A 10,000-nucleotide genomic window follows, 5' to 3' on the forward strand; every position below is an offset into this window, starting at 1 on the left:
GATTTCCCATAACCGAACTTATGCACAGCCAATTCGCTGTCTCCCACGTCCGCGTTCGGCTGAATTATGCTGAATAAAAGTAACGCGAGTCCGCGAGCACGGCGCAAGTCCCGGGCCGTCGCTCGGGCGAAGCTCCGCCCTCAAGCAATGCATGATCCAAATACAAACTTAATACCACGCGCGCTTTTTTCCTACCTTTTGGCGAACATACATTACAAAAAAAATGTTAATTATCCTATTGAATATACAGTATACCTAGAAGAATTGAAAAATACATATATATTTACAAAAAAAAGTGAAGCGCCCAAGTTGATGCACATGTGCGGTTGCCGCAAGAAATATATTCACTGAATATTTCATCCACATTAATAATAGAAGCAACAACATCTAAATAAACGTTTTCCAGTGAGAAAAAACAACAACAATAAATTCGTCCAATAAAAAGGCACGCTGTTGCGAAGCGGCGTTATGATTGGCAGGCGAGCAAGCAGTGCGGCGTGACCATCGGTGGGCGGGCTGTCTCGCACCATGCAACGTAGGACAAATGCTAATGGTCCTCTCCTTAATGTTTTTTTGCCTTTTTTCTGTTCAATTTCCGTACTGTGTCATTATTGTATTTGTTAATGTATGATCTGATAAAAAAAAAGAAATAACAGCGTTTTGTAGAGTAGACGTTGCGGTCCGCTATGGTAATGTAAAAGCCCTTCTGTTTGATATACAGTTATTTTGGTCTTTACTTGTCCGACATAAATGCATTCAGAAATGAAATTAAAGAGAAATGTACCCGTGAGCGAGCGTGCGCGACCGTCCATCGCCCAGAGAATGGTTCCCATAGGCTCCTAGATATTACTAGAGCAACAGCAACAACAGCGGTGGCCGCATCTCTCGACGCAATATCCTAATATGCAGAAACTAATCCCTCACGCGGAAAAAAAGGAAGAATGTTACTGCAATGTAACTTTGTAAAAAAAAAAAAAGAAAAAAAAATGAAAGAAATGAAAAAAAAAAGATTAATAAAAAAAAAAGAATCAAAGGAATAAATACACAAAAAGAAATAAGGAAAAAAAAAAAAAATCCGCATCCGTTTACAACGCGGCTACTGTCACTGAATTACCTCCGCATTACCCTAAGTGAACATTGGGCCTGGGCCTAAAAATTACGAAGGGATACCAAAATGCTATATCTGCTGCTCTCAAAAGCCTCTTGGACTGGACGTTCCAACTCCTCTCCTCCCTGCCTCTCCCCTACCCCCTCTTCCTTACCCCAACCTCTACCCCCCCTACCCCCCCACCCCAGGATGTGTTCGTGCGTCTCCTTCTGCGTGGCTGAGGAACACTGGCCATTGGTCAAGCGCTGGCCAATAGGTTTCATGCATGCAACAGTTCGTGACGGACTGGAGTCATGATGCTCCAACTCGGCCTGGCTCTGAGTTTCAGATTTGAAGCGGTTGCAAGTTCTTTTTTTTTTCTCTGTTTTTGGAGAAGAGAGGAGAGGTGGTGGGGAGGGGGAGGGAGGGGGATGGCGGGCAGGGGTGGGGTGGGGGGGATTAGCGTTACTGCTAATTTTCTCCCTCTTTCGTCCAACGAACATTATTTTCCCTTGTATTATCGTTCAGAAAGAGAGAGGTTTTTTTTTCGCCTACCTCTCCGTCTGTGTCTCTCTTCCTGATACACACAAACGCGGGTTTCTTCTTTCTCTCTCTCCCTTTCTCCCTCTTCCTATCTCTCTCTCTCACTCGACACTCAAGCGTTCTGTGCACGTGGACGCCACTGATCGAAAATATATAAAACGGAAAATTGCATGCGTCCAAGCCAGCACCTGCCATGCGCCGAGCAAGCAGTCAATACGACCCCCTCCCCCCCCCTTCGCCCCGCCGCTCGCCTCCCCGACGGCCAGCGGGATCTCAGTGTTAGACTAACATTAATGACTATTTCCTCATTCTATTGCATTATTTTTTATTGGTCTCGGCACTCATAATGAATAAACTTGTATTTGATAATCAAACATGAGATGCTTTGTCATTGTTTAAACGGATCATTGTCGTGGCCTTTAAATAAGTGATCCCGTTATGGCAACAATGGTGCTCATACATTTGAAATTTTCTCCCGCAGAGAAAAAAAAAGAAAAGAAAAAAAAGTTACCCCTCTGTTTCATGATGAGTTTCTATCTGTATTCTATTTTGCATGAATTGTGTTGAAATTCTTTTTTCGTCCTCACGCTCTCCAGCTCAGCTCGACGTCAGCCTAAAACAGGTAGAAATTTTAGAAGTAATGAAGCTTAGCGCAGTGTCCCCTCTCGCTTCTCGCGGGCCCAGTCCTCTCCCCCCACCCCCCACCCCTCCCGACGCCGCCATCTTAACACGCTCTCAACAAAATCTCCGGAAATCTCAAGTATCTTTTCGTTGTCAGCTGCGTTTGACGGGCCCTGCCGAGAGAAAATATATTCTAGAGTCTATTTGTAGGAAGAGTATATAGTTATAAGATAGCCAGAAGTAGTTAGAGCGCGAGGTAATTGGATTTGTTTCGACAGCGAGAGACGCACCCCCAACGGAATATTAATTTGGCGAAAAACGATGTTTATGAATTGAAATGTAAACTAAAAAGAACCCGAGCCGGATTTCGACTCTGCCATGATTCGTGTTTCTCCAAACGGGGCAAAATCTTACCGCTGCTGATAGAGAAAAAGTTTATTAAAAGGTATTAGATCAGAAATGTACAGAAATAAAGTTAGAACGCGCTGCTTTTAAAAGTTCTTCTAAAGTTAAACCGGTTGATGAAGATGAAATAACTTGATATCACTCTACATTTATCAAATTATTTACCCGTTCCAGAACATATGACGCTCTACGACATGAAAAACAAATAATGTTATCCAATTTCATAAAAAAAAAAAAAAAAAATCCAGTTAGTTGCCAGATCGTCTCAATACTCAACACTGATTTATACTTTCTTCCCTTCATGCTCTGTTGTTGTATCAAGTTTATTGCTAGATATAATTGCTATAAAGGCATGGTATGAGATATATCTATGCTCTTAACATGCGCCTCCTGAAAAAGAACTAGAATTAATTTCATTGAATTAACACCTGTACATTGTCTTTTAACGATCGTAATAGAACATAATATATGATATGAAATATATATATGTGTATGTGTGTGTGCCTGTGTATGTACGTATGTGTGTGTATGTGTGCATATATATATATATATATATATATATATATATATATATATATATATATATATGTGTGTGTGTGTGTGTGTGTGTGTGTGTGTGTGTGTGTGTGTGTGTGTGTGTGTGTGTGTATGTGTGTGTGTGTTCATGTTTGTGTATGTGTGTAGATAGATAGATAGGTACGTAGATCGACAGCTATAAATCTAAAGATAGATAGAGAAATACGTATATACATACACATGTGGAGGGTGAGAGGTTTTCCAAAACATCGCAGAATCTGCAATATTCTGAATAATTTCTTTATTTACCACAAGGATTTCTTCTGGGTTGCTATTATGGTTATTTTAATGATATTTACATTATTAATATGATGATTATCATGATTTGCGTTCATTTTCATCCTTATTCATTTTTCTTATTTTCATCATTATCATTATTATTATCATTATCATCATCACTATTGGCATTATTTTTTATCATTATCATTATCATCTTTATTAGCGTTATCATTATCATCATTACCGTTATCAGTCTTGTTATTATCATTATCGTCATCCTTATTATCATCATTATCATTCTTCATAGGCATCATTATTATTACCACTTTTTTGTTTTACATTCTTAATAGTGATGATGGAGGTGATAATAGCACGATGATGGTGAAGGTAATAGTAAAGATAATAACAATTATAATAATATATATGATGATATTTGTAATCATAATGAAGATTATGATTGTAAGAAAACAATCGTTATGATGATAATGAATACAATGATGATAAAAAAAGGTATAGTACAAAAAAAACAACAACAACAACATAAAAACATGATAATAATAACAATGATAATAGTAACTATGATAGTAATAGTAATAATTAAAGTATTGATAAAAAGAGCAATAACAGCATTAATGATAAATATAGTAACAATATAGATTATATTAACAATGATGATAATTACAGTAAGAAGGGTAATTCTAATCTCCATCTTCAACCTTTTCAATATAATTATTGTTAAACTTTATAATGACGAAATATAATAATTAAAGAAGTGATAACGATGTTAGCAACAGTGATAACACAAATGATGATTATTAATGATAATGATAATAATCATCATAATGATAATGATTGTAATGATAATAATAGTAATGATAATGATTGAATAAAAATAGCAATGGAGTTGATAGTAACAACTATGATGAGACAAGATAAAAATGATAGAAATAATTATGATAATACTATCAATGAAAGACATTATCATAATTATTATCACTATTTCTATGAATGATTTTATTATAATCAATATTATTTTCAATATAGTGCTTATCATGACCATCATCATAATCAGTATATTATCAATTTCATTGTTATCACCAGTAATTCGTACCACTACCATCATCATAATTTTTGTAAATATCATTGTAAATATCATGAATATGATCAATATTAGTATGATTTTTTTTCTTTCTTTTTTCTTTCTTTTGGTATTACTATTATCATGTTTTTATTATCATTATCATCATCACTATTATCGTAATTATCATCATCTTCATTATTATTATTATCATTATTATCATCGTCAATAATATCATTATTATCAATGTTATATTATTTCTGCTATTATTATAGTCATCATCATCACTATTATTATGGATATTATTATTATAATCACTATCATTTTCATAAGTGTTACTTTCATCATCATTATCATCGTCATCATCATCTTTAATTCTTGCAACATTTTTGTTTTTACTGTTATTTTGAGTACTTTAGTTACCATTATCATTATCGTAAAGAAAAAAAATATATATATATAATCCTTTCTGTTATCAATATTTATATTATCATTATTACCATTGTTAGCATGATTAATATCAATAGAAGTATTGGTTACATTTTTTCTCTTATTCCTATTATTTTTCCTTCCTATTTTTCTATTTTTCTATTGCTAGAATAACACTACCACTAATATAACTTTTTCTCATTCCTAATATCATCACTATATTTATTTCTATCCTAATTACTGTGATTATCATTGCTGTCATTGGTATTTTCTTTAGCACTGTTATCATAGTCATTTTTATATATCATTATTATGTTAATATCATTTATTATCATAGCTTTTGGTTATTCTTGTTGTCTATATTGTTGCGTTTGTTGTTATTTCGAATTAATTAAAATAATTATAAAAGTGATTATGATAATAATGATGATGGTATTAATAATGATAATGATAATGATAATAACAATAATGGTAATGCAATAACAGTAATAGTAATGACTGTCATCAATTTCATTATTCTTACAATGAAATAAATGATAATAATGTTTATTATAAATGTTGGTGTTATCATTATTTCATATCCATTTTCTTGTCATTTCCAATAATAAATAATTCTTATGATTGTTGTTATCATTCCATTGATATTGTAAATAGTACTGTTATCACCATTAATTTCTCTATATCATATATTGTTGTTAATTATTATTATTGTTATGATTATCTTTATAATCATGCTATCATAATTGTAATTACTATTTTTGCTATCATTATTACTACTGTTGCTGTCATCAATATTGTCACCAACATTATTGTTCTTAATATCATTAACATTATCATATACTGATAATGTTAACTGTTGTTATAAATATAATGATGATGTATTTAATATCATTATCATTGTTATTATCCTTATTACTATTAGCATTATCGTCATCATTATCATCGTTATCATTTATTAATGAAATAAATCTTATCACTGCTATTATTATTATCATTATTATTATTCTCCTTATCATTATTGCTGTTATTGTTGTCGTTGTTATGATAACGATAGTGATAACAATGATAAAGAAGTTGATAATTATTATGATTTTTAATCTTATTTTATTTTATCTATATCAAGTTAATGATTATCAAAGAGATCCCTAGCGACAAAATATTGATAGTGAATATAATTTTCCTTTTTTCATTTATTTATTATTATCATTATTATTATATATATATATATATATATATATATATATATATATATAATATATAATTATATCTATATATATACTATATATCATATTTAAACATATATATATATATACATATATATATATACATATATATATATATATATATATATATATAAAATTTATCAATTATATAAATATATATATATATATCTATATATATATATATCTATATATTTTACTGTTCTTTTCTGATATTCTGGTCATTCTTCTTTTCATCTTTTGTTGCTTGATTTAATCTGAATATCATTATTGTTATTGTCATCATTATTTTTAAAATTATAATTATAATACTGATACGATGATAATGATAATACTAATACGATAATAATGATAATACTGATACGATAATAATGATAATACTGATACGATAATAATGATGATACTGATAATAGTTATAATAGGAATGATAACGATAAAAATAATAATGATAACAATAATATTAATGGTGATAATGATAGTGACAATAAAGATAATGAAGGTAATATGTTAATAAGAATGATAATCATAACAGTAATGACAATTATAATAACGTTGAAAATAATGGGAATAACAACAATAAAAGTAATAAAGATAATAATAACGATAATAATAATCGCAATCATTCTAAAAATGATAAGAGTGAAAATCATAATAATGATAACGATAATGATTGTTATAACTAACACTGCTATTACCATTCCCTTGTTATCATCGTTATCAATAGCGATAACTATTGGTATTATCACTATTTTTAACATTTTTATTTATATCACGTTTATAGATGATTTTGTTGATATTTTCATCGTTACAACTATTATTGTCATTATCAGCATCAGTATTAAAATAATAATAATTAACATAATTATCCTTGATATTACTAATATTCTTCTTGTTATTATTGTTATGCGTATCACTGTCATTATACTATTTTTATCTTCATTATCATATATCATTATCATCTCCATCATTACTATTAATATTATGATCATTATTATCATCGTCAATAATATCATTATTATCAATGCTATATTATTTCTGCTACTATTATAGACATCATCATCACTATTATTATGGATATTATTATTATAATCACTATCATTTTCATAAGTGTTACTTTCATCATCATTATCATCGTCATCATCATCTTTAATTTTTGCAGCATTTTTGTTTTTATCGTTATTTTGAGTACTTTAGTTACCATTATCATTATCGTAAAGAAAAAAAAAATGTATATATATATAATCCTTTTTGTTATCAATATTTATATTATCATTATTACCATTGTTAGCATGATTAATATCAATAGAAGTATTGGTTACATTTTTTCTCTTATTCCTATTATTTTTCCTTCCTATATTGCTAATTTCTATAGCTAGAATAACACTACCAAACTAATATACCTTTTATCAAAACATTCCAACTAGCAACCCTATAATATCTTACTATCCTAATTACTGTGATTATCATTTGCTGTATTGGTAGTTTTCTTTATGCAATGTTAAGTGCATAGGCCCAATTTTTAATATATCATTATTATGATTAAGTATCATTTATTATCATAGCTTTTTGGGTTATTCTTGTTGTAACTATAAGAGTTGCGTTTGTTGGTTATGTCGAATTAATTAAAATAATGTATAAAAGTGATTATGATAATAATGATGAAGGTTAAATTTAAGTGATAAATGATAATGAAATAATAACTATAATGGTAACAATAACAGTAATTAGGGAAGTAATGACTGTCAATCCCCCCCCCAAAATTTCCATTATTTCTTACAATGAAATTAGATAATAACGGTTTATTATAAATATTGGTGTTTATCATTATTTTTCATAATCCATGTTTCTTGTCATTTTCCAATAATAAATAATTCTTATATTGGTTGTTATCATTCCATTGAATATTGGAAATAGTACTGTTTATCACCATTAATTTCTCTATATCATATATTGGTTTGTTAATTATTATTATGGTTCTGATTATCTTTTATAATCACTTGCTATCATAATTGTAATTACTATTTTTGCTATCATTATTGGACTACTGTTGCTGTCATCAATATTGTCACCTAACATTATTGTTCTTAACATCATTAACATTATCATAACTGATAATACGTTAACTGTTGTTATAAATATAATGATGATGTATTTAAATATCATTATCCATTGTTTATTATCCTTATTACTATTTAGCAATTATCGTCATCATTATCATCGTTATCATTTATTAATGAAATAGATCTTATCACTGCTATTATTATTATCATTTATTTATTCTCCTTATCGATTATGTGCTGTTAGTGTTGTCGTTGTTTTTATGATAACCTAGTGATAACAATGATAAAGAAGTTGATAGTTATTATTGATTTTTATTCTTTTATTTTTTATTTATTTATATCAAGGTTTAATGACGAGGTAGTGGCGCGCAAAGAGATCCCTAGCGTCAAAATATTGATAGTGATTATAATTTTTCCTTTTTTCATTTATTTAGCATAATTAATAATTAATATATATATATCTAATATATATATATAGAGAGATATATATATATATATATAATATACCAGATATATATATATAAAGTTATATATCGTAGTATATAATATATTTATATATTATATAATATAATATATTTTTTTCTGTTCTTTTCTGATATTCTGGTCATTCTTCTTTTCATCTTTTGTTGCTTGATTTAATCTGAATATCATTATTGTTATTGTCATCATTATTTTTAAAATTATAATTATAATACTGATACGATAATAATGATAATACTGATACGATAATTATAATACTGATACGATAATAATGATAATACTGATACGATAATAATGATAATACTGATAATAATTATAATAGGAATGATAATGATAATAATAATAATGATAACACTAATATTAATGGTGATAATGATAGTGACAATAAAGATAATGAAGGTAATATGTTAATAAGAATGATAATCATAACAGTAATGACAATTATAATAACGTTGAAAATAATGGGAATAGCAACAATAAAATTAATAAAGATAATGATATCGATAATAATAATCGCAATCATTCTAAAAATGATAAGAGTGAAAATCATAATAATGATAACCGATAATGATTGGTTTATAACTAACACTGTTATTACCATTCCCTTGTTATCATCGTTATCAATAGCGATACCTATTGGTATTGTCACTATTTTTAACAATATTATTTATATCACTTTTATAGATGATTTTGTTGGTATTTTCATCGTTATTACAACTATAATTGTCATTATCAGCATCAGTGTTAAAATAATGATAATCAACATCATTATCCTTGATATTACTAATATTCTTCTCGTTATTATTGTTATTCGTATCACAGTCATTATACTATTTTTATCATCATCATCATATATTATTATCATCTCCATCATTACTATTAATATTATGATCATTATTATTAATGTTACTACTACTACTATCACTATCAATGACGTTGTTTTCAGTTTCATTTATTATCATTATCACTAGTTTATACAAGTTCAATTATATCATTATCATCGTTATCATAATTTCATTATATCTATCACAATCATCACCATTACCATTACATTCATCACCATCATCATGAATCATCTTGATCCTCATTTTCGTCTCCATCATCATGAAGATCAAAATGAGTTTTAGTATCATAATCTTTTATTACGTTTAACATATTAGATTTATTGATTTTGTTGCAAAGAAAATATATCATATCTTTGAGGATCATTACAACAGCCGAAAAAAAAACTATACATCATAATTATTGTTAATGATTATAGTGTCTTGTTATTATCATTTTT

This window comes from Penaeus japonicus, unplaced genomic scaffold (assembly GCF_977035675.1).
Source record: "Penaeus japonicus unplaced genomic scaffold, GWHDUDI00000001_assembly GWHDUDI00000023, whole genome shotgun sequence".
NCBI lineage: Eukaryota > Metazoa > Arthropoda > Malacostraca > Decapoda > Penaeidae > Penaeus > Penaeus japonicus.